The sequence below is a fragment of the Callorhinchus milii genome, unplaced genomic scaffold (genome assembly GCF_018977255.1).
Source record: "Callorhinchus milii isolate IMCB2004 unplaced genomic scaffold, IMCB_Cmil_1.0 Scaffold3, whole genome shotgun sequence".
NCBI lineage: Eukaryota > Metazoa > Chordata > Chondrichthyes > Chimaeriformes > Callorhinchidae > Callorhinchus > Callorhinchus milii.
Genome location: NW_024704744.1, coordinates 52,964,711 through 52,992,484, shown reverse-complemented (window position 1 = coordinate 52,992,484; position 27,774 = coordinate 52,964,711).

Here is a 27,774-nt window from a genome sequence, read left to right as displayed (position 1 = left end):
TCAATCTGTTCATTCTTAACCATTGGTGACATATGAAGCTTCTACTAGGCCTCAGGAAATCCCTCTTCACACCCTTCACATTCTCAATAAATTAAAATTTTAACAATCCTGTGATCTTTTTGCAATTGTTGATCGTTCACCTCAATATTTAAAATTGTCTACATTTAAACAAGTCCAAACATATCTTTTATAAATTGTTTTTCATCCTTTCGTCTTATCAAAATAACAACGTGAATCCATATTAGTATGTTCTGTATTTTCTTATTTTACCCATCTTTTGCTTTCAAGGTAATACCAACTGAACCAACCTGACGTGCTTTCCCTTTGATTAATTGAACTGGGGCAAAGCTTGAGCGAGTTGTAGAGATTGGCATGCACGGTGCGAATACTATACACTGGAACCTGGCAGGAGATGCTTGTGTGCAGTTGAGGACAAGGAACAGCCGGGAAAAATGAGAAAATGAGAAAACGTCTCTTGTACAACACTTGTAAAGAATATCCACACCAACAACAACAAAATTACTGTTTAACGGTCACATTTCAAACAGTTCACCGCATTTCGTCACTTCCGGCTGGTTTGAATCCAGCAAACAATTATTATCTCCATGGATGTTAGTAAGTATATAAGAACACACTTTAGGTATGATTGAAAATGGGTTAAAACAACCAACCCAGGAAGAAAACAGTGGGAGAAAGAATAAAGGACAAAAGTTGGGCAGTGACTTAGATAAAGCTGCATCTACAGGCCTGAATAAAAGTCCAACTGGACAATCTGATATCCTTTCAAGGAAATCACCAGGGACATTTTACACCATCACCAAGAACACTTTCCCTGATGAGCTATGTAAGCCTAAGAATGAAAGTGAATGTGAATTTCTGAGTCTCTTGTTGTTGCAGTGGCAAAATTGCTAAAAGGTTTACTGCACAGGTAATTAGTCTTAAACATGTTGTCTAATACTGCATAATGCACAGGAAATTAATATTGCAGCAACTTTGAGCAGAACAGAAATGTTCTGAAATGAAGTTTTTTACATTCAGTCAATGAAGAAAACCAAGGTAGATTTATAATTTGTTGGCTGTTTTCCCTTCCCTGTGAAACACTTTGAGATGTTTCAAATTCAAGGTGCTGCATCAAATAATAATAATCCTTGCATTTGATATAGCGCCTTATTGCATCTTCGAGACATCTCAAAGCGCTTTACAGAATATACTGTAAAGTGAATTAACTCTATATTTTGGGGGCAAAACGTGGCAGCCAACTGAGCACAGTAGCATCCCACAAACAGTCGTGGATTGAAGTGACCAATTTTTTTTTGAAGGAATTAGAAAAGCAATCTGCCAATCGACTAACAACCAGGTTCCTGGAGGTATGTGGAGTAAGGAAACTTGCCCAACGGTTGAATCGTGCTGGGAATCGAACCCAGGTTTCTCGCTTGTGAGTAGAATGCTCTAACCACTGAGCTACAGGATTCCAAATAGTAGGATTATTACATATTTTCCTGTAACTCCTTATCTGCTCCTTTAAGGAGGGAGGGAATTTGTAAGAGATGTATTTAGGAGAACATAGTATATCAATAGACAGAAATTACAACAAAGACTGTTGCACAATCTGATCACTTATAGGTTGAAGGTTGGCTTTTTGTGCCAGTGAATTTGTACAGCAGGCATTTTTTAAATAGTAGTCACTGGGAACATGCAGCAGGGAGAGAGGAAAATTAGTTAACATTTCAGGTTGATGCATCCATAGATGCTGCTGACCTGCTGCATGTTCCCAGCAACTTCTGTTTTTATTTCAGTTTTCCAGCATCTGCAGTATTTTACCTTTTATTTCTTAAACGGTAACTGGGATTTTGAAATGCTGTTGAGAATAGGCAGCTATCTTATTGCGTTATGTAAGCAATGAGATCATAGAGGCATTAATGGCACATTATAAGCTATTTATGAAATTTATCGTCGAGCATATTTAAACACTAAATATAAGTTTCAGGCCTAGTGATTACATTCCAACAGAAATATTACTTGAATCATCAAAATATTGCTGATCTAGATAGCTTGCTAATATTAAGATGCTTTTTCTATTATTAATGATTTTATCAGTATTATAACTCACCAGTTGTACTCTTAGAGCTTAACAAATTAATTCAATTTTTTTCGATTATATTGTTTTGACCTTGCTGTTAATGGTGCTGCACACACAGAAACATTGCAGCATTAAAAAGCCTCTTGCATACCAGAGGTCAGTGGTTAATGAGATAGTTTGACTTGTTGCTGAGCTGGCATTAATTCCTATTAAGAGCTCTGCACTTCAAGAATATAAAAAATAATAATAATAATTTAGTCATTCAATCCACGACTGTTTGTGGGACACTGCTGTGCGCAATTGGCTACTGCATTTCGCCCACAAAATACACAATCAATTCACTTTACAATATATTCTGTGAAGCGCTTTGAGATGTCACAATGATGTGAAAAGCGCTATATCAAATGCAAGGCTTATTATTATTCATTGAAAAAGCTCCATCGTACAGATGTTTTAAAAGGCGAAGTATCCACTGCTATAGTGTGTGCTTAAAAAAAGTGCAGATCACGTTTCTGTTTGAGACACCTGGTTTCTTAAAACATTCTGACCATGTTTAATGTTAAATTTCTCTAAATTTGCACTCAGTTACAATTTGACTCACAAGATCACATTTGAGATTTTTCAAATGTTTTATATGAACTAGATGCATTTCTACAATACAATGCTCCTTTTGCTGATTCTATTCATGATTTTCAAATTGCACATAGTCACTGGGTAAATTTATATTACAAGTTGTGTTTGGTAAAAACATGATTGCTAGGACCAATTTTGGAAGACCTAGAAGAGGTTGCCTCTAAAATCCATAGTCACTATACTTTACAGTAAATCTTGTGAAGTGCTTTGTGATGTTTCGATGATGAGATGAGAAATCCACTGATTGCTATAGTGTGTTTAAAAAAAAGTCCAGGTCTATATCAAATGCAAGGATTATTATTCAGAGATGTACTGATGAAGAATCCTTTGATCTGAATCCTAGAATACTAATTTTACCGCCTTCCATTAAACCATCAAATAATTTCTTGAATAACTCTAGTGTACTGGCTCTCTACTACAACATAACATTTCAACACTTCCTTGTCAGGTTTTCACAGAAGTAGAATGTGAATATGCATTTTTTAAAAAAGATCATAATGCCTTATTTGTAAATGTACTTATGCTGCAGATATTAATCCTTCACAGGAGTTGGGAAGAGCAATTGGGATTGCACTTGCCAAGGTAATGGGTTAGAGAACAGAGTTGAGATACCCTACACTTGAGGTAAGAACATAGCAAAAGTGAGAAACCTGAGTTCAATTCCAGGCAGGGCGAAACCTCGGGCAAGTTTGCTTACTCCACACGCCTAATAATAATCCCTCCAAAAAACAAAAAAACAATAATAAAATTGGTCATTTTCAATCCGTGACTGTTTGTGGGACATTACTGTGAGCAATTGGCTGCCGCGTTCGCCCACAAATATACAGTCAATTCACTTTACAGTATATTCTGTGAAGCGCTTTGGGATGTCTAGAAGACGTGAAAAGCGCTATATCAAATGCAAGGATTATTATTATTATTAAATGGTATGCATTCAGATTTTCCTGTACTTTCATGTCAGCAACAGAAAATGTAGCCTATTTCCTCTGAATATTGTAACTTGTGCTTAATGTTCTTGTAACATGTGCTTAAAGGCTTACTTAGTATGTGCCCATGATGTAAATGATTCATTTTATGTACATTTCTCTGCTTAATTTTACATGACCTTGTGCTATGCTGCTAAATCCATTTCACAATGGGAGATCTTGCCACACACGATAAATATCAGGATAATGTATGATGCTAAAGCCAATTCATCACATTTATGAGTCACTACATTTGCATTTTAACATTGTACATCAATCCAACACTGGGTCCTACTGGCAAAGCTTCATAAACCTTTATGAAATATTTTTAAACATAGATTTGGGCTCTGCATTTCCCACCTCAGTCACTCATGGTTACGGGGACAGCCTCTATACATCACAAAGTGGCTTTGTTAACTTCAGTAGGAAGCAGCATTTTAAACTGGTTTATGATCAAATCTGGAGCTACTGAAGCTGGACAAAAATCACTATGCTTGACTTTAAGTTAGTCATCACACTTGTCATGAGGAATGACCTTTTCTTTCTCACTTAATGAGACATAACCAGTTGCAGATAACAGCAGCCTTTCTGTTTAACTATTCTTTCTTCTTTCCTTAACCTAGGGTGGAGGATGTTTCGGGCAAAGAATATCTGAACCTGTTAGTACCCAGGTAAAACCTTCTGACTTGCTTCCAACAGCTACCAGGGTTAAAACTCTGAGTTTTTTTGGCGAGTGACTCTCATGAAGTGAAATGAAAAATGTGAAATGAAAATAGAGGCTATTGCTCCCCTGATATCGAATGATATTTTTGAAGTGAGAAGTTTGGATGTAACTGAGGCATCTATTCACAGATATAAGAAATGTTCTGTAACATGAATGAACATTTCCAATGTTGTGAATTATATAAGCAAGAGGATGTTTTCAAAAAATTTAAAATCACCTCCTGATCCAGCTGTTTCAAATCTTCACATTGCTAAGTCTTTTACCAGGAATGTGCACTGGCTTCTGAGAAGGGGAACAACAACAACAACAACAATTCATTTATAGAGCGCCTTTCACATCGGGAAGACGTCCCAAGGCGCTGGACAGTTGGGTCGGGACCCGAGCAGGGGGGAAATGATCAGGGTGAGGGGAGGGAAGGGAGAGAGCGAGGAGGGGTAGAGAGTCGAGAGGGGAGCTGAAGGCACGGTCGAAGAGAAAGGTCTTGAGACCGGCCTTGAAGGAGGAAAGGGAGGAGGTAAGGCGAAGGCACTGGGGGATGGAGTTCCAGAGCCTGGGGGCTGAGAGGCTGAAGGCCCGGCCACCAATGGTAGGGCGGTTAGGGCGGGGGGTGTGGAGCAGACCGGAGCCAGAGGAACGGAGGGTACGTGCAGGTACGTAGGGGGATAGTAGGTCGGAGAGGTAGGAGGGAACAAGGCCGTGAACGGCCTTGTAGGTGAGGATGAGGATCTTGAATTCGATCCTCTGGGGGATGGGGAGCCAGTGGAGGCGAGCGAGGGTGGGAGTGATGTGGTCCCGAAGCCTGGTGCGGGACAGTACACGAGCTGCAGAGTTCTGAATGACCTGCAGCTTGTGGAGGGAGGTGCCGGGAAGGCCGGCGAGGAGAGAGTTCCCATAGTCCAGCCATGAGGTGGTAAAGGCGTGGACCAGAGTTTCAGCAGCGTGAGGGGTGAGGTAGTGCCATAGTCTGGCGATGTTCCGGAGGTGATGGAAGGCGGTGCCAGTTGTGGTGCGGATGTGGGGAAGAAAGGACAGCTCAGGGTCGAACAAAACGCCGAGGTTCCTGACTGGCTTTGAGAGGTGGAGAGTGCAGCCTTGGATGCTGATGCTGTCAGCGCCTGAGGTGCGGAGGCGCTGACGTGAGCCAATCAGGAGGGCCTCGGTTTTTCACACGTTGAACTGAAGAAAGTTGTCTCTCCTCCAGGACTCGATGTCAGACAGGCGGCTGTCAGGACATCGGTGGTCGTGGAGTTGAGGGTAGAGGAGGAAAGGTAGAGTTGGGTGTCATCCGCATACATGTGGAAGTTAACTCCATGTCTGCGGATGATGTCACTAAGGGGGAGCATGTAGAGGGTGAGGAGGAGGGGACCGAGGACAGAGTCCTGAGGGACACCATACGAGACAGTGCGGGGGCTGGAGGAAAAGCCGTTTGGGGAAACAAAATGAAGACGGTGGGAGAAGTAGGACTTAAACCACTCAAGGACAGGGCCTTGAAGGTTGAGGTGGGAGGACAAGCGGTGGAGGAGGATAGCGTGGTCGACTGTATCGAATGCGACCGATAGGTCGAGGAGGACGAGGAGGCAGAGGGAGCCCTGGTCGCAGATGGTCAAGATGTCATTAGTGACCTTGACCAGGGTGGTTTCTGTGCTTTGGGCAGCACGGAAACCTGGAGCGATTCGAATAATGAATGGGTGGAGAGGAAAGAGCGCAGCTGGGAGGTAACAACTCTTTCAAGGACCTTGGACAGGAAGGGGAGGTTGGAGATGGGCCGGTAGCTTGATAGCTGCGACGCATCAAGGGAGGCTTTTTTCAAAGTGGGATTGATGGTGGCAGTTTTTAGGGGAATGGAAACAGAGCCAGAGGAGAGGGACAGGTTGATGATGTCTGTGAGAACAGGAAGGAACTAGAACAAAAGATGTGAGTTTGCATCAAAATGAGACTGAGTTGAAGAAATTCCTACAGTTCCTCATCACCTCACAGTCAAAGGACAACATGAGTCGCAGGCTAAGCCTAAGTGGGATTTTCGGGCCTCGGGTCTTTTTCCAAAAGGATCTCGGAGCCTGGGTTTATGAGTTGCCTGCTGATGAGTCTGTTTTTTTGCTACTTTATCCATAGAAAGGCTTTTACTCCAGTGGGGTAGGTTCCAGTGTTATTGATAGTTTGAATGTTGCTCTTGTTGTTATTGTTATAATTTTTTTTAAATGGATCTTGTCTTTCCAACGGACGGAATGAGTGAGTGAGTAAGCCTGTGAGTGATAGGACCAGGAATGGAATGGAAATGAGATTGGGCCCAGTCGAAAACACAACATTCACAAATGATTCTCAATTTAATCTGTCGCCACTTTCACTGGGTGTCTCAATAACAACAACAAAATTACATTTGTATAGTGCCTTTCAGGGGGGAACTGTACTGCCTTTACATATCCCATATTTCTTTTCTGTTTGTGAGACACTGCTGTGCGCATTTGGCTGCCGCGTTTTGCCCACAAAATACACAGTCAATCCACTTTTCAGTATATCTTGTGAAGCGCTTTGAGATATCTCAAAGACATGGTAAGGCACTATATCAAATGGCAGGATTATTATTTATTATTTCTGTATTCAATGATCCCGCATAAAAAAGGCACACATTAAGAAGCACTTCAAAATAATGACAAAAGAAAACAAGATTATAACATAAATAAAATAAAGCTGAAACAAAAATAGAAGAGAAAATGAAGACAAATTGGGCTGACAAAAAGAAGTAATGTTTTTAAAGTGTAATTCTTTAGACTGGAGTAACTATTACTGGTGGGCAAGCTTGATGGACCAAATGACTGATCCTAAACTATTTATGTCCTCACTCAAGTGGTGTAAAAAGACAACTGACAAGTGATTTGTTTTTGAACCAAACTTGACGACATGTCTAGCTGGACCATATTATTGTGAGTAATTATGTTGTTTCTGCAAAAGGATCATGTTTGGGACGGATAAAGGTATGGTTTTATTATTCGGATAATTTTGCAAAAGTATTGTTCCTTCTGTTTTGCTGCAGATTGCATTTTATGATTGTGGATGTGGATTTCTTTGTGTATTCCCACAAATGTCCTAGCTAAACGAATTAACAGGGAAATAAATAGGAATTTAAACTAGTAAAGGGGAGGGAATATATAGGTAAGAGAAACCATAAGTTACCATTAGAAAAAGTAAAGATGACAGTGCAGAACAGCATGCCAGATAATAGGAATATGTTAACTAGGGGTAAGAAGCTTGGCAAAGTAGATAAGGAATCAGAGAGTAGAGGAAATGGTAGGAAATTAAAAATGTTATATCTGAATGCGCGAGAATAAAACTAATGAATTAAAAGCACAGATAGACACATATGGGTACGATCTCGTAGCCATCACTGAAACATGGTTACAAGGAGATCTAGGGTGGGAGTTAAATATTCCAGGGTTCCCAGTTTACAGGAAAGATAGGCACTGTGGGAAAAGAGGTGGGGGGTAGCCCTGTTAATTAGGGATGAAATAAAAGCAGTGGAGAGGAAGGATCTGAAATCCAATGACCAGGAGGTTGAGACAATATGGGTGGAAATAATAAAGGGCAGAAAATATTAATGGGAGTGGTTTATAGACCCCCAAACAGCGATCACAATATAGCACAGGGTATTAATCAAGAAATCAGTGGAGCATGTAGGAAAGGTAAAGCGATAATAGTGGGTGATTTCAATCTCCACATAGAGTGGGAAAACCAAATCGGCAAAAATAGGTCAGAAGAAGAGTTCATTGAGTGTATGAGAGATACCTTTCTAGAGCAGCATGCAGAGGAACCAACTAGGGGACAGTCCATCCTAGACCTTGTTTTGTGTAACGAAACAGGGCGAGTTGGCTGTGTAGGTATTAAAACTCCTCTAGGGCAGAGTGATCACAATATGATTGAATTCTGCATTAAGTTAGAGAGGGATATAGTTAAATCTGAGGCAAGTAGTCTGAATTTAAATAGGGCTAATTTTGTAGGTATGAGGAAAGATTTAGGTAAAATAGACTGGAGAATAAGATTAAGAGGTAAAAATGTAGACCAACAGTGGCAAATATTTAAGGATGTAGTGCAAAATTCTCAGCGGTCGCATATTCCCTTGCGGAATAAGAGTACCACAGGGAAAGCAATTCATCCGTGGCTAACTAGAGCAGTTAGGGAAAGCATCAAATTAAAAGAAAAGGCTTATAAAACTGCCAAGAAAAGCAGCAAATCTGAAGATTGGGAGAGTTTTAGAAACCAGCAAAAAAAAACGAAAAACTCATTAAGAGCGAGAAAAAAGAGTATGAGGGTAAGCTAGCTAGGAACATTAAGTCTGATTGTAAAAGTTTTTATAAATATATTAAGAGGAATAGGCTAGTGAGGGTAAATGTTAGGTCCACTTCAGTCAGAGACGGGAGAAGTTGTAATGGGGGATAAGGACATGGTAGAGTCCCTAAATGGGTACTTTGCATCTGTCTTCACCCTAGAAGACACAAGTCTGCCAACATTAGAGATGCACCAAGGGAATAAGGACAGGGAGCAACTTATGGAAATTTTCATTAGTAGAGAATTGGTGCTAGGGAAACTGTTAGCACTAAAAAGTGACAAATCCCCTGGTCCGGATGGCTTGCATCCCAGGGTTTTAAAAGAGGTAGCTTATGAGATAGTGGAGGCCTTATGTCTGATCTTCCAAAATTCCTTGGATTCTGGAACAGTCCCCATGGATTGGAAGATCGCAAATGTCACACCACTATTTAAAAAAGGTGGAAAGGAAAAGATGGGGAACTATAGGCCAGTTAGTCTCACATCAGTGATAGGAAAAAATTTAGAATCGTTGATTAAGGATGTGGTAGTGCAGTATTTAGGGAAGCACAATATAATTAGGCCAAGTCAACATGGCTTTACAAAAAGGAAGTCATGTTTGACAAATAGTTTTTTGCGGATATTTCGAGTAAACTAGATAAGGGTGAATCAGTGGATGTGGTCTATTTGGACTTCCAGAAGGCATTCGATAAGGTGCCGCATAAAACGTTAGTCCAAAAGATAAGGGCCCATGGAATTGGGGGAGCATATTAACGTGGATTGGGGAATGGTTAACAGGTAGGAAACAAAGAGTAGGGATAAACGGGTCCTTTTCAGATTGGCGGGATGTGACTAGTGGAGTGCCACAAGGATCAGTCCTTGGGCCTCAGCTACTTACCATCTACATCAATGAGGACATCGAAGTTAATATATCTGAATTCGCGTATGACACAAAACTAGGAGGAAGTGTCAACACAGAGGATGACGACATTAAAAAAATGCAGCGAGACATACATAGGTTAGGCGATTGGGCAGATAGGTGGCAGATGAAGTATAATGTAGGGAAGTGCAAAGTCATCCACCTAGGTAGCAAAAACAGTAGAGCAGGTTATTTTTTAGAAGGGGAGAGATTGGAATGTGTTAGTGTCCAGAGGGACTTGGGTGTCTTGTACACCAATCACAGAAAGTTAGTCTGCAGGTGCAGCAAACAATTAGGAAGGCAAACGGTATATTAGGTTTCATTATGAAAGGATTAGAGTATAAGAGTAGGGAAGTCTTGCTGCAACTGTATAGGGCCCTGGTGAGACTACACATGGAATACTGTGTGCAGTGTTGGTCTCCTTATTTAAGGAAGGATGTACTTGCCTTGGAGGGGGTGCAGCGTAGATTTACTAGGTTAGTACCAGGGATGAAGGGGATGAGTTACGAGGATAGGCTGACCAATTTGGGCCTATATTCTCTAGAATATAGAAGAATTAGAGGGGATCTTATAGAAACCTATAAGATCATCAAAGGGCATGATAGAGTAGATAGTGGGAGATTGTTTCCCCTGGTTGGAGAAACTAAAACCAGGGGTCACAACCTTAAAATCAGAGGCCAGCCCTTTCGCACTGAGTTGAGGAAGAACTTCTTCACTCAAAGGGTGGTGAATGTATGGAACTCACTACCCCAAAGGGCTGTTGACGCTCAGTCCTTGAACATATTCAAGACTGAGATGAATAGATTTCTTATTGCAAAAGGGATTAAGGGATATGGGGATAAGGCAGGGTTAGGTTATTAGCTGGAGTTAGATTAGAAGATCAGCCATGATTGAATGGCGGGACAGGCTCGAAGGGCTGAATGGCCTACTCCTGCTCCTACATGTTATGTTATGTTATTTTTCCAAACAAATTAAACATTGTTATGTAATCTATAAATATTAGTGCAGTATGACTAACGTATCAGCATGCAGGATGTTAATAGGATCCTATTTTTTAAATTGTATTACTCAGCTCTGTTTTAAAATAACATCTAAAAAAAAAGTGGTGACTGAGGACTTGTAACTTGTGTACCTTGTCTTCAAGATGGAAGATGAACCTGACAACACTGGATGGTAATAAGTAACAGGAATCCTCACAAATTGTTATTCCCCTTCCCTTCTCTCAAATCATTGGGAGATGAGGATTGATCCTGCTGCTACAGAGGAATAGAATCAGAAACTGTATTTCTGAGCTGGAGCGGGGCAGGACTCGAGGTCTAACGACAGTGAATGAGACCGGCATAGGAGTCGTCACCTGCAGTTGGTTCAGGGGCAGAGAAGGCCACTTCATACTCTCCCGCCTGAACCACTTGGTGTAGCTTGGTAGAATATCATATCATATTGACATACTGACCATTCTCAGATCTCATTATTTTGCAAATTCTTATAATTGAACAATCTAATACATTGCATTAATTCTGCAAATTTGCTTTTGTTACACCTATTTAAATAAATCACACAATCCATTAATGCTTTGTGATCCAACAGTTTTGTGTGACATCCGAAAACCACGTGCAACTTTTTTAAAAAAATCAATTTCTCTGATTCAATCTATTTAATTTCTTTAATATCCAGTTCAGCTTTCTGTTGACATCGGGTAGATTGTTTCTTGGCCTGAGATGGATGAGATGAGGTTTACAACTTGTTATACATACACAGAGCAAGGCATTTATCTTGGTTGATCTCTGTTTCCTTTTGCACACATGAGATTTATATTTGTCAACACTGACCCAAATTCAATGGCACCGTGTATAATAGAATTATGTAAAGGGAAAGCATGTTATTCTGAATTGATACATCATTTCTCACTGTAATAAAGGAAGAGCTGCGTGTTTTCACAGATGCAGCTTGTCAGCATGTTGAACTGCTTGTTAGCAATTGCTTCTAGGGATTTTTATGTAGAACTTCCTTTCTTTCCTTCCTTCCCCCTATAATATGATGAAAGCCTGCTTCAGGAAACCCACAAATGGAGAACCCACAGTCAGAGATAAATTGTTTTCAGCATCAGCAATGGCTTCCTTGATTTGTTTTCATAATCAGCATTGGAACAGTGGATCTGATGCAGTTACAGAAAACACTTACACCAACATTGCTTTCCAACAAAACTTGAATTTATTTGTGGAGTCCTGTAGCTTAGTGGCTAGAGCACTCGCCTCACAAGCAAGAGGACCTGGATTCAATTCCCCAGCCAGGTGAAACGTTGGGCAAGTTTCCGTGAACACCTCTGTTTACCTAGCAGTAAGTAGGAACCCAGATGTTAGTCAATAGGCAGATCACTTTTCCGGGGATAATAATTGCTTCCAAATTTATTTTAAAAAAATAATAATTTGGTCACTCAATCCACAACTGTTTGTGGAACACTGCTGTGCACAATTGGCTGCTGGGTTTCACCCACAAAATGCAGTCAATTTACTTTATACATTATATTCTGTGAAGCACTTTAGACATCTCGAAGACATGATAAGGCGCTATATCAAATGCAAGGATTATTATTTATTATTATATAGCGTCTTTCCTGCAGGATAGCATCTCAGGACGGTGCACAGTGGCATGGTTGGATACTAAGTAAGGGGGAAGGGGGAGGTGATCATAGGTTCAGTCAAAGAGGTAGGTCTTAAAATGGGATTAAAGATAGATAGAAAGGGCGCTGGGGGGCAGAAGGATTGAAGCAAGGTGTTCCAAAGGTTAGGAGTATAGTGGTTTTAGAAATAGGATCTTAAATGCTTGTGTGTTAGGCTTACTGAGTTGGTAGCTCTCTTGCCTCTGAGTCAGAAGCTTGTGAGTTTAACTTCCATGAGAGAACTTAGAACTCGTATAATCTAAGTTGACACTCCAGTGCTGTGCTGGGCCTGTGCTGCATTATTGTAGGTGCGGTCCTTTGGATGAGATTTTAAACTGCCTGTTCTGTCTGCCTGTTCAGATGGATGTTAAAGATCCGATGGGACTATTTCGCCCACAAATATACAGTCAATTCACTTTACAGTATATTCTGTGAAGTGCTTTGAGACATCTAGAAGATGTGAAAAGTGCTATATCAAATGCAAGGATTATTATTATTATTATAACTATTCAAACAGAGAAGGGAAGTTCTTCTGGTGTCCTGGCCAACAATCCCCCAAACAAACACGGTTATTCACTTCATGGCTTCATGTTTGTAGGATATCGCTGGCACAAATTGGCTGCCATGTTCACCCACAAAACATACAGTCACTCCACTTTACAGTATTGCATGTGAAGCACTTTGGAACCGCCTCCCAACATGAAAAACACTCCACCAAATGTACGGATTATTATACTGATTATTATTATTATAATACTGTGTTAACCCATGCACCCCATTCATACATTATTGTAAAGGAATTCCCTACAATTATGAAGTATTGCAATTTATATTTTTACATTTTTTTAATGCAATAAAGATTTGAAAATTAAACCCATAGCATGCATCTAAAAAGCCTACGTTTCAATGCCCTTCTAATATTCTTTTTTTTAATAATTAAAAATACATTTACGAGTTTGTTTTTTCAACGTTTCACATGGCCAGTTCATTAATTTGTTATTGGGCTCACCATCTCGCCTAACATTTTAGTCCTGTTAAGCAGGTTTTGAACAAGGTGAGGTGCTGTTTCAGTGACAGTTAAACCCTGTACCCTCTGCTGTTCACAATGCTCAATGGACTGTTAGTCACGCAGACTCACTCAGCCCCCGCCAGCTTTCTAAAGCTGTTTGACACACTTGTATTCCATTATTATGTTTCGAAATATTCTATCCGCTGAAAATTAATGAAGCGTTCAATGATTCTGATACAGCTACCAACCAGCAATTTTAAGAATCTGTTTGATATTTCGCACCAGGCTAATAGGCTCATTTTTACTGTAGGAATTGTTATAAGGACGCAGCTTCATAGATTCAGTTTAGCTTTGGATGGGGATAGATTGTATCTCTTTTGGGATAGAATGTATCTTTTTCCTATAGTAATCAATGATTTGGGATTTTTATATTTTCATTGAATTGCCATCAACCTTTTGGACAATATTCTGAAGGATCTGTATTAATTTAGGTTTTATAGCTGTTTTGGGGATTTCTCCACAAGTCTTCATGGGCACTGCCTGAAAATAGATTGATAAGATCTGTTATCAGAAAATACCTTTTATCTAAAGCAAATACAGTCTAAGTTGAATAGCTTCCCGTGGTGTGACAGGTAGTGGATGATTCAGTTGATTATTTTTTTACCTAGGAACACTTTTCAGCTAATCTGGCCTGCAACATCCCACAAAGAGCAATGAAATGATGAGGATTATTTGGTCTAGACCAGTGAAATCATCCATAACTTGGAGGGCAATTGTTACAATGTACAACTATACTAATGTAATGCTATAAACTATTTAAAATTTAAATCTGCCTACTTCAGACTGCAAATACTGTATACTTATTTACCTTTTTTCATTTAGCTACGTAAGCTTTATTTATTGTTGAAAGCCAGAATGGAAGAAGCATGATAGGTTTTTTTCTCCAAATCTAACATCCCTCATCATGACAAGCCAATACTAATAAAAAAGCGTGCAGATACAAAGATGTTTTTTAATATGATATTTAGCTCAGTTGGCAGTATTCTCACTTCTAGGTCACAAGTTTTTGCATTGTTGGTCCCATCATTTGAATGAGATGTTAATCCAAGATTGTGGCCATTAAGGCTCTCCTGCACCACGGTATATCTAAGAGCAGAGAATTATGCCTTGCAAGCGAGAGACTTGGATTCAATTCCCGGCCGGGCGAAACCTTGGGTAAGTTTCCTTACTTTACACGCCAAATAATAATCCCTCAAAAAAAAATTGGTCATTTTCAATCCACGACTGTTTGTGGGACACTGTTGTGTGCAACTGGCTGGCGCATTTCGCCCACAAATATACGGTCAATTCACTTTACAGTATATTCTGTGAAGATGTCTCGAAGGATTATTATTATTATTATATGGCCAATGTTTGCTTTTTCCCTCCTTCCGTTTCCACGTTCAATGTAACAAAACAGACGAATTGCTCATTAATTGTGGAGTGTTGCTCTTTGTGGAGTGTTGCTACAGTCGATTAGCTCCTGTTTACCTGCACAATAAGTTACTATACTTATAATACTCTTTCCATTTGATATAATAATAAAAATCATAATAATAATCCTTGCATTTGATATAGCTCCTTATCAAGTCTTCGGAAAGTCTCAATGCACTTCACAGAATATACTGTAAATTGCCATATTTTGTGTGCAAAATGTGGGAGTCAATTGCACATAGTAGTGTCCCAGAAACAGTCATGGATTGAGTAACCAAATTATTATTTCTTTTTTAGGAATTATTATCCCCGGAAAAGCGATCCGCCAATCGTCTAACAGTTGTTGATCAATACAGTGTATAGAGGGATTCTTTAGTCTAGTGACTTATATAGTGATTTGTCACATCATCAAAACATCTTAAAGCACTTCATAGGGTTTCTGTTGAATAAATATCAGCCACGTTGACTTGTGCATGATTCCATTGTCCGATTGTGGCACACTTTATAAAGCAAGTTTGCATAGAAGAGGCAAAACTTTCAATTCTAGATAAGAGCACAACATCACCTCACATAGTTCTATTTCAAACTTAATTCATTAATCAACATTAGATTTGACATTCTCACTGTCCTTACATTAATATATTCAGGAAGAAGCAAAGTAGCTTTGATCCCTAAATAACCTAGGTAACTACTATTAGATGTTCTGGACTTTTTGCCAACAAAGCATGTTCAAGCTAAATGTTTGTTAAATGCCAACGTTTACCTGTAACAATGTAGTGAGGTAATGAGGTCAATTACACCGCTTGCCTGGAGTAAATGCAGATACAGTACTTGAATGAATAGCATGTAATTGTCACAGTACTGCATGCTTTAGGGATTTTCTATTTCAAAGAATGTTCATGGTTTTCGTTATAGTTTTCATTGAATGTCCAATCTTGTTCATATGCAACCTAGGCGTCAGGTTCGACCCCAAATTATCCTTCCTCCCCCACATCCGGTCCCTCACCAGCACCGCTTTCTTCCACCTCCGACTCATCGCCCGTCTCCACCAATACCCCACTCCAAAAGCCGCTGAAACACTGGTCCGTGCCTTTGTCACCTCTCTGCTGGACTATTCAAATGCCATCCTCACCGGTCTCCCCTCCACTATCATCCAAAAAATCCAGGTCATACAAAACTCTGCCGCCCACATTCTTACCCGCACCAAACTCCGCTCACCGATAACCCCAGTTCTTGCCAGACTGCACTGGCTGCCTGTCCCAGAGAGGATCGACTTCAAGATTCTCACCCTTGCTTCAAATCCCTCCACTCCTCTGCATCCCCCTACCTCTCTGACCTCCTCTCTCCTCACAACAATGCCCGTTGCCTTCTCTCCACCGGGTCTGGCCTCCTCCTTGTCCGCCAAGTCCTCCGCTCCACCCTCGGTGGCCGTGCTTTTAGCCACTTTGCCCTGAGGCTCTGGAACTCCCTTCCTCACTCCCTTCGCCTCGCCCCCTCTCTTCCTATTTTCAGGTCTCGGCTGAAGACCTTTCTTTTTGACCGCGTCTTTGGTCACCTTCCCCCCCCTCCCCCTGGCTCGGCCCCGGGATCCACTACTTTGAAGCGCTCTGAGACGCCGCCCAGCATGGAGGGCGCTATATAAATCCAAGTTGTTGTTGTTATATTATGATTCATAAACCTATAGATGTACAGACTTCAGTAAGTGGTGTTACTGAAGCTACCTTAAATGTTTTGCTCATTCGACATCTGGAGTTATAGGAGATCTCAAGTATTAGCTGGGGCATTCTGTTAAGCACATAGCAACCCCAAGTCAATGCAACTATTAGCGATTACTATCAAAACCAAAACAACAAATCAACATTGTTGCATGGAATTAAACAAATAGTCAAGTAGATTTCTTTTTCGTTGGTTGGCGTTTTCATATTTATTAGGCAATACAGCAACAAAATGGAGGTAAAGATAATTGTAATGATGATACTTCAGGAACTAGATGTTATTGATTGCTGGTAGCACAGAAAGACTAGGTAGGATATCAAAGGACAACAGATTTTCCAATAGCAATGTTCATACACCAGTAATGTTAGCAAAACTAAACACAAATGCAGACGCTGGAAATTTGAAAACGAAAACAGAAGTTGCTGGAGACACTCAGCAGATCAGGCAGCATCTATGGAGAAAGGAAAGTGAGTCACCTTTCGGGTTCATGACCCTTCGTCAGAATTGGGGCCTGTTGGGGGGGGGGAGAGGCTTTTAGGGGCTAACGGAGAGGGGGAGGCAGGGCAAGGAAGACAAAGGAGAAAATGGCGTAGAGGACAGAGGATGATGGGTTAAAGAGGTGTTAATGATGCAGAACAAAGGGGGGTTGCAACAAAGCATGGGAATAGTGGTGTTAATATTGCAGAACAAAGTGGTGGTGGGGGGGGAATTTGCAACAAAACAGGCAGATCAGGTCACCCAATCTAAGGTGTACAGGGATTGAACGTCCACTGCGAATAAGCGACGGTCAGGGCCAGGGAACTAGTCTCCTCTACACTGGAGAGATGAAATGCAACAACAGCAAAAATTTGGATTTATATAGCGCTCTCCACGTCGGACGGCATCTCAGAGCATTTTACAGGACCAAGCCAGGGGGAGGGGTGGGAAGGTGACCAAAGGCGCAGTCGAAAAGAAAGGTATTCAGCAGAGACCTGAAAATGGGAAGGGAGGGAACGAGACAAAGGGAGTGAGGAAGGCAGTTCCAGAGCCTCGGGGCATAGTGGCTGAAGGCACGGCTGCCGAGGGTGGAGCGGAGGACTCAGGGAACGAGGAGGAGTCCAGACCCGGAGGAACAAAGACAACGGGTACTGTTTTGAGGAGAGAGGAGATTGGGTGACTGATTTGCCGAACACCTCCATTCTGTCCGCAAGCACAACCCTGAGCTTCCGGTTTCTTGCCACTTCAACTCTCCCTCCCACTCGCACTCTGACCTCTCCATCCATGGTCTCCTACACTGTTCCAATGAACCACAGCGCAAGCTCGAGGAACAGCACCTCATCTATCTGCTAGGGACCTTACAGCCCTCTGGCCTCAATATTGATTTCAAAAATTTCAGATCATAACAGCTCACCTTCTCTCTCCCCTGTGACCATTACAAAATCATCTGAGTCCCAGACACACCTTTTCTCTCCCCGATCTACCTGTTTTGTTGCAAGTTTTCTTCCCCCCACCCTTTGTTCTGCAGTATTAACACCTCCATTCCCCTGTTTTTTGCAATCTCCCCTTTGTTCTGCATCATTAACACCCATTTAACCCATCATCCCCTGTCCTCTGTTTTTGTTTTCATGTTAGCAAAACTATCCCTTTAAAGATTGATTTCACCAGAAACCCTCCAGTATCTTGACAAGAGGATGTGGGTTCAAGCTGTAAGTCAGCACTTGGAACCCATTTAAACTAACAATCCAGTGCAGTCCTGGTAGTCTGCTGCATTGTTGGAGGTGACATCCTTCAGATGAGATGTTAAACCAAGATCCCTTCTGCCTGTTCAAGTGGATGTTAAAGATCCCATGGCACTATTCACAAACAGAAGGGAGTTTTTCCCAGTGTCCTGGCTTACAATCCCCCAAATTAAATTGGCCATTCACTTTGGGATATTGTTGTTCACAAATTGTTTGACACGTTTACCCCAAAACACACATAATTACTGCACTTTACAATATATTCTGTAAAGTGCTTTGGAGTGGCCTTCTGATGTGAAAGTCGTTATATCAAATGTAAGTAATATTAATTGTTCACAGCTTAAAAACAGCAAGTGTCAGCAAGCTTTACAACAATGAGAGCCATTCTAGCAAAGCCAATGAAATTATACTGTACCCCAACCACCCCCTCCCCCCACCATTTCAGATCAGCTTATGTCAAAAGATATGTCAAGATATAATGGTACAACACCTGTTACAGTTATTATAGCAACTTTTACATTGAGAGGACATCTCAAAAAGATTTCACAGAATTTTACTCTAAGGTACAGTGACTGTATATCTTGTAGTCAAACGATATAAAGTAAAATGAATGGTTGGATGGAAGAGTCTATCTTCAGCCTTTCACATATTACAAATTATTTACTGCAGGTGCACTCTGACTCTGAGGTTATTTGTTGACTAGTTTATCCCTATGCTTTCAGTAAGGGACATGAAATAGACTCCAATATACTCTTGGAAGCAATGTTATGATATATCGGTCTTTCAGCATGATAATACCCATAAGTGGTTTCACTGCCAGAAGGCCTGGGTAATGGTTTATACAGAATAATAGATGACTAACAGAGTTATAAAGGAATTTTTCAGTCAAGCAATTCACTATATAATACTGTAAATCATGGATTTCAGTGCACTACAATTGATTAAGGTTAAACCTCATCAGGACAAATCCCTTTAGACCAGCAGTTCCATCATCAAGATATTTCATTCTATTTAATTTATTTTTCTGCTGATTCTAGTGGAGCTTCATCCAGAATAAGGCAAACCCTTTTCAAAAACAATTTACATTCATATAGCATCCTTAACATGAGGTAACCTCTCAGTGTGCTACAGAAGGTTGAAGAACCTTTATTTTGCCATTCTATGCAACTTCTAAGTACTGGGGGGAGTGTGGGCTGCATTATGATCAAATTAGATGTTAAATGGAGATCCTTTCTGCCTGTTCCAGTAGATATTAAAGATCCCATAATTTGAAAAGAGAAAGGGGTTTCTCCCTGTATCCTGGTCAACAATCCCCCAGAAAAATTGGTCATTCATTGCGTGGCTGTTTGTGGAACAATGCTGTCTGCAAACTAGCATTTTCACCTACAAAATATTCAGTCACTGCTCTTTATATTATAGGGACACTGTACTTGTTTAAAAAACACCTTGATGCTGTGATAAGAAGATGATGGTGGGTATTCCAGAAGAATGCGATCAGATGTGCCAAACAGCCTTCTCCATCTGAATCAATCTTGATCTTATGATATCCTGTGAAGTGCTTTGAGGTGTCCTCCTGACATGAATAGTGTTATGTCAAAATGTAATATTTGTTTCATAACACTGACCATATTTGTGGAAAAAATAAAAATATTTTGTAAAGGCATTTAGCTGTAATTTATTAATTTGGTAATACAATATCTTCTTTCCCATGTTAAAGCAAGACCAATAACTGAAAACAAGATATTTTGATGTACTTCAATTCCTTGCAATGAGTTGAAGAGTCCACTAGAAGTCACCAAACACAACTCCAAAATGTACAGTATCTTCACTAAAAAAGCAAAGTACTTTCCACAAACCTATTGTGGACCTTACTATTTTCCCTCAATGTTGTGCAGCAAACCTGCAACGAGGGAGCTCCAGATCTCAAAGCGAATCAAGCAAAAGTTAAAATATTCCTCCACAACTCATCTGTTCAAATCTGGCCTTTTCTTTCACAAACAGCACTATTTAACCCCAGCAATCCCAGCAGGAAAGAAACCTTTAAATTGCCTGGATTACAGTTATCAATTTTGGTCTACACCAAGTCAACTTCCATACCACAACATTGCTGGCCTCAAATACTACTTCACCTCAATACAGCCAAAATCCTCTTCCACACCATTGTCGTTTCCAACCTCCACAAACTCTAGACCATCCAAAATACCACAGCCTCTATTCTGTCTTGTCTGGTCCCAGGTTCTGCAAGATAATCACTCCAATCCTTAACTTGGCTTCCTTCCACCACTCTCTGGAATTCTCCTGAAATCTCTCCGGCTCACCTTTCATCTCGGCTTTCAAATCCGACCTACCTCTTTGGTCATCTCTCCCTGCCTGAGCCACCTCTCTATTCTTTCCCAGCTTTGGCTACTGCTCAACCTTTATTAAGCTCTCTGAGATGTTCAGAGAGCTTGATAAAGGTTGAGCAGTAGCCCAAGCTCAAGCTCTCTGAGATGTTCTCCCAAAGGGAAAGCACTATCTACTCATTAGTTTGAATTGGTAATCAGGTTAACAATTAAAACATTTAGAAGAGAAAATATACACCATAAAATGCGTATTACAGTGCAGAAATGATTCCACTCACTAGATTCCACTCAGACTAGCCTCCACTAAAATAAATTATCAAACTCTGACTGAGAACAAAGCCCACAAAATACACAGAAAATTCACTTTACAATATATCCTGTGAAGCATTTTGAGATGTCTTAACATGATAAGGCACTATACCAAAATGCAAGGATTATTATTACTATTGAAATAGTGAGCGCTTAGCTAGGCCTTTACAACAACAGCAATGAGCAGAGTGTAAATCTACACAATAAAAGAATAGTATTCCTTGTTTATTCTAATCAAAGAATGTCAACAGGTCATTCAATCAAGGGAAAAACAGGAACACAGAATAAGTCTTTTGATTGGAATGCTTTGCATGTTGGGGAAAATGTTTCTTTTATTTAATCATGAGTTGGCAGCAATGTCTCCTGAAACAGCAGGATTTCATTAGATGTTTCACAAAGTGGGGGAGGGGAAGGAGATGAATGAACTTTCCCTTTGAGCTCTATGTGTTGGTTCTGCTCCATCATTTACAAAGGCATGCAGTACTTGTGTTAATCATATGCAAATGAAACTGTGATGAATACTTTGGTTTAAACTACTTCCGACGGCTAATCTGATAATGGATCAGTTACTGCACTGCCTATAAATCAGCAAGCCCAATCTAAAATGGTACAAACTCACAGGTTTCATTGCAATGTGTGAGAATAGAACCAGTGCCTGAAAACCCAAAGATCCTCCCTTAAAATGAGCATTTTCAGGTGCTGGTTAACTGGCATTTACTGTATCAAATTTTTCCTTCAAAATATACATTCACTACACTCTACAGTGCATAATAATCTTTGCATTTATAATAATTATTTCATTTGATATAGTGACTTATGTCAAGTTGTTGTTGTTATGCATTGGAGTACTTTCTGAGAAAGAAAACAAGAACAAATGATTACTTTCTTTGTTCAGCCGGGTGTCTGACACATGCAGAAACCCATCACCATGCTTAACAATATCCAAACCAAACTGAGAATTCCATGCATCCCACTTACACATGGAAATTCTAGAGATATTTATTGGAGTAAATGATGCACTGAAGAACCTACTGAGAGAACAGCTACTGGGAAAAAAAACAGTCCCTTGCTAAGTCCCTTATCACACCCTTTGGCTGAGATATTAAATTGAGGCCCTGTCTGCCTGTTCAGGTAGACGTTAAAAATCCCATGGCACTATTCGGAAAAAAAAGGAACTTTCTCCCTCTGTCCTGGCTAACAAACATCCCCGGAAAAAAAAACTGGCCACTTGTTTCATGGCTGTGCACAATTGTGCTGCTGCATTTGCCTATGAATTTGTCATTTCAATCGTCATTCCATTTCACAGTAATAATAATAATCCTTGCATTTGATATAGCGCATTATCACGCCTTCGAGACATTTCAAAGCAATTCACAGAATAACTGTAAAATGAATTGACTGTATATTTTGTGGGCAAAATCCAGTAAATCCTGAGAAGCTCTTTGAGATGTCCTTCCAACGTGATAAGGCGCTATATCAAATAAATAAATAAATAAATCCTTGCATTTGATATAGCGCTTTTCACGTCGGGAGGACGTCCCAAAGCGCTTCACAGAACACACTGTAAAGTGAATTGACTGTATATTTGTGGGCGAACGCGGCAGCCAATTGCGCACAGCAATGTCCCACAAACAGTCGTAGATTGAAAATGACCAATTTAATTATTGTTTTTAGTTTTGGAGGGATTATTATTAGGCGTGTGGAGTAAGGAAACTTGCCCAAGGTTTCGCCCTGCCTGGAATTGAACTCAGGTCTCTCACTTGCAAAGCGAGTGCTCTAACCACTGAGCTACAGGACTCCAAATGCAAGGACTATTATTATTATTTCTTATTATTACCAAGGAAACTGCTAAATTGCCAATATTGCATTGAAACTACTGGAGCCTAATAAACTGGAGAGCCTGGTTGATATGACAAGTATGTGACAGCATACCTGCACAGGATCAGCAGAAACGTGTAACCAGGAACGGTGGTTGAAGCACATTTGGACACATTTAAGAAACACCTTGAAGCTATGATCAAAGGAAGGTAAGATGGGTATTCTGGAAGCATGAGATGAAATAGGTCGAAGAAGCTTCTTCATACAAACCTCTCTTGCTATCTTGTGAAATCAGAAGCTGACCCACCAGATCGGTATTAGACTGCTCTCTAGTGGCAATCACCAAACAAACATTTTATTTAAATTGAATTGAGAAACTGCTATTAGACAACAAGTTATTAATATCGTTTCCACTAAAGCACTTTCATGCATTCTCCAATTAGACGCCCACATAGATTGCCACCTGCAAGATGTTCAAATAAATTTTGAAAGATAAGCTATTTAGTTACAATACAATATAAAATTACATTTGTATAGCGCCTTTCACATCAGGAGGATGTCCCAAGGCACTGCACAGTCAGGGATTTGGACCTGACCTGGGGGTCGGGATCGGGGAGGGTGGAGGGCAGGGAGGGTAGGAGGGTGGCTTAAAGGCTCGGTCAAAGAGGAGGATTTTGAGATTCGCCTTGAAGGAGGCAAGAGAGGGAGCGAGGCAAAGGGAATGTGGGATGGAGTTCCTTAGGTTGGGGCGCAGAGAGCCTGATGATGGGTCGGGCTTGACTGGGTGGGGGACGTGGAGCAGGCTGTAGCCTGTTGAGCAGAGGGAGTGGACAGGTTGATAGGGGGTTGGCAGATCGCAGAGTTCGGGAGGAGCAAGGCCGTGGAGGCCCTTGACGGTGAGGACGAGGATTTTTAATTCTATCCTCTGGGGAATGGGGAGCCAGTGGAGCTGGGCGAGGGTGGGTGGGGGTGATAGGGCATGGTTGTTGACATTCAACTATAGAAAGTTGTCTCTCATCCAGGACTTGATGTCTGACAGACATTCTGTCAGGACAGCAGTGGTCCTGGAGTAGAGGGTGGAGGCAGAGAGGTACACTTGGGTGTCATCCGTATACATGTGGAAGTTGACCCCATGTCTGCGGATGATGTAACCAAGAGGGAGCATATAGATGTTAAAGAGGAGGGGACCAAGGACAGAGCCCTGAGGAACCCGGCACAAGACAATGCGGGGGCTAGAGGAGAAGCTGTCTGTGAGGTTGAAGTGACGACTATGTGAGAGATAGAATCTGAACCATTAAAGGACAGAACCACGAAGGATGAGGTGAGAGGAGAGGCGGTTGAGGAGGATAGAGTGGTCAATGGTATCGAAGGCAGCAGAGAAGTCAAGGAGGATGAGACTCTATTGTTTGTGGATTTATTGGAGAAGTGCAGACGGAAATCTGTGCATCCACTATTTGAGAAAGACAGCACAACTAAATCTCAAGTTGTCCAAATTCACAACACGCTGCACAATTAATTCACTTTGATGCTCCTTCCTGGGTTGAATTTGTTGCTTTCAGACAAGCTGCTTGGGTGAAATCAAGGAATTAAATAACCCTAAAAATAACTATTCATACTTGTTGGTGATCTGTTAAGTAAACAATGGTATTGATCACACAGTGGATTTTACTGTGAACAAGATCATATTAAAAGTCTTTACTATCCATAGTTACTGCAGAGTCAAAGATTGTTTTTTTAATAAAACCTAAAATAGGAAATAAATTTCATTTTGTTTAGTGGCTGCCATCTCTGTAATGTCTCATATCCAGGTTCAGGACACAGCGCCACTTACATTTTTGTTGAATGTGCTGTACTTCAGATGAGAAGTTAAACTGAGATCCCATCTGCCTGTTCAAGTGGACATTAAAGATTTCATGTCAGTTATTGAAAAGAGAAGGACGTTTCTCTCGGTGTCCTGACCAATAAATTTAAGTATCAGAAAACAAGTAAATGGTAGTTTATTGCTGCGAAGGAACTGTTTAAAGCACTTCAGAGCAGGACTTTTAAAAATAATTATATTCAGTCTACTTAAATATTTCCCCACACCCAACCATGCATTCCAGCATGCCTATGTCTGGGCATTTCACTGCACGTGATGTGATTGTAATGAGAACTTATGCAGTAAATCAAAACTTGCATTTCACGGTTGATTTAAGGATGGGTACAGTACATTCTTCTTAATGGTCATTCTATTAATGGAAACGTTTGTTCAAAGAGAATGTTTGTTGAAGAAACCAATTAATTCACCTTTCCTCCATTCCCTTCCTAGGAGAGAATACTGGATTGTCATGTGGGATGTTCTCATTAGGAAGTTGCTGCTGGACTAATTATCACAGTCCATTCTCTGGGGTCCATTTTCTGCAGGTTGGACAGATCCTGCGACAATTTCCCATATGTAAATGTTCAAAACTGTATCAGGAAACCATGATAATCACTGTAAAACACATTGGAATTTCTGAACGAGATCACAATCTGTTAATATTTGCATATGGTTTGCAGCAAGTCAGAGCTGTCAAGAAATGGAGCTGCTAATTGAGTGCTTGACAAGCAGAAAGAGCATTTAAAGAGGACTTCTTCAATAACTTCGTTGTGGAGTACAGATTTTGCGGAGCAGTGAACCAGATGTTGTAGCAGAAGCCAAGCTTTGTGAACAGTGGTTTGATTGCCTTAATCGATGTAGTGGTGGCTAAAAGGCAAAGCTTGTGTTCAAACAGTGAGGTGACTGCCCAGGCATCAACAAAAACAGAGGGACCCATACAGCTCACATAGAGCAAAGGCCTTCATGACATCGGTCTGTGCTTGATTTAATGTTGCAAAAACGAAAGGGCATTGCACCATCAGATATTAGCTGCCATTCTAAACCTCAATTGAGCTTCGGCATTGCAGTTCATAACATCAGTAAAACCTGCTGGGTGTTTCAGGGCCTTCAAACTCACTCCCAAACAACTATCTGTCTTTCCAACTCTCACATTGTACAAGTGTAGCTTTTGCTGTCACAGTGTATAAATAGGTTTAGCTACTTCGTTCATGGCCCACGATTCCTTTACACTTCACTGGTAGCTGGCGCTCTTTTCTTAAGCTTCAGTGTCCTCTGTGCACTGAGTAATGGTTTCCACTGCCAAGGACACTTTGTCACACTTTATTCATTTCTTTCAAAAGAAACCGTCATCCATTTCAAAGCAGTAATGTTGCTTTTTTCTTTCTGGGCTGACTTCTAAAGTTTGTCAATAAAAAATCTCTTACGACTGCTTTGTTTCTCTGAGCACATAATAATAATAATAATCCTTGCATTTGATATAGCGCTTTTCATGTCTTCCAGACGTCTCAAAGCGCTTCAAAGAATACAACAAGATGATTACATTTGTATAGCGCCTTTCACATCAGGAGAACATCCCAAGGCACTGGACAGAGTACAGCAGTTCAGATCTGAGCTGGGGTCAGGGAGGGGGGTGTGGAGGGAGGGGAGGGGAAGGGGGGTGGCCAATGGCACAGTCGAAGAGGAGGGTCTTGAGCCGGGACTTGAAGAAGACAATGGAGGGGGTGAGGCGGAGTGACTGGGGGACGGATTTCCAGAGGTTGGGGGCAGAGTGGCTGAAGGCTCTCCCGCCAATGGTGGGGCGGATGGGTTGGGGGACATGGAGCAGGTCAGTGCCAGCTGAGTGGAGGGAACGGGCGGGTTGGTAGGTGGCTAGGATGGCGCAGGGGTAGGGTGGGGCGAGGCCATGGGGGGCTTTGTATGTGAGGACCAAGATCTTGAACTGGATCCTCTGAAGGATAAGGAGCCAATGGAATGGGGCGAGAATGGGGGCGATGGGGTCACAGAGTTTGGTGCAGGAGAGGACATATGCTGTATATGCTGTAAAGTGAATTGACCATATATTTGTGGGCGAAACGCAGCAGCCAATTGCGCACAGCAGTGTACCACAAACAAAAGATTATTGTCACTACATTTTACAGTGAACCCTGTGAAACGCCTTGAGATATCATCCCGATATGAAAGGTGGTATATCAAATGCAATCAAACATTATTTATAACTTACTGCCAACATCAAGTCAACCTTTAGAGGGCAGACAGCCTATGGAGACCATAGACTGTGGATCAATTTAAAGAAGCGTTCTCTTAGAACATGGATCTGTAAAGCTATGATATATTGATTAACTATATTACTTGTTTTTTGTAATCTACTACTTAATTACCAAGTGAACAAAACTCCTGAAGTATAAAAACATATAATATAATAATCCTTGCATTTGATATAGTGCTTTTCACATCTTCTAGACGTCTCAAAGCGCTTCACAGAATATGCTGTAAAGTGAATTGACTGTAATATTTGTGGGCAAAACATGGCAGCCTATTGCGCACAGCAGTGTCCCATAAACAGTCGTGGATTGAAGTGACCAATTTATTATTGGTTTGTTTTTTGGAGGGATTATTATTAGGCATGCGGAGTAAGGAAACTTGCCCAAGGTTTCGCCCTGCCTGGAATTGAATCCAGGTGTCTCACTTGTAAGGCTTATCTTTATTTGGGCTACAGCCCTAGAAAGGCATTTTCTGTAATATTTATGTAATCCTTAAAGGGTGAATGAGAAAATCCATCAGTATTTCTGCATGATGTCTCCACATAGATTAAATGGCATGAACACTTATTTTATTTTGCAATTTATTATCAGATACTAAAAAATTCAACTTAAGTCATATTGTCTTCCGTCTATTGGTGGTAATAAGGCCTACTATAAGTGCAGAGCACAAATGGAGTGCACTGTTCAATCATTAGAAATGTCTTACATTTATTGAATCCCTCTTCGTCAATTGGTATGTTTCATTTAACACCGTGTTAAACCAACGTCAAAATATCTGAACTGACATTACAATTTAATGGATGGACACATGTTGGCAGTTGGACTCTACATTGTCAGAAACCTGAAATATTCACCACTTTCTGTCTTATCACACTTGAAATATTTTGATTTTTCACATCTGCAATATCTTTCAAAATACTCAAAAATAATGGGCTTTTGGTGTGCTTTTAGCAATCTTATTGTTTGTGGTTCACTCATTTATTCTATAGGTTGT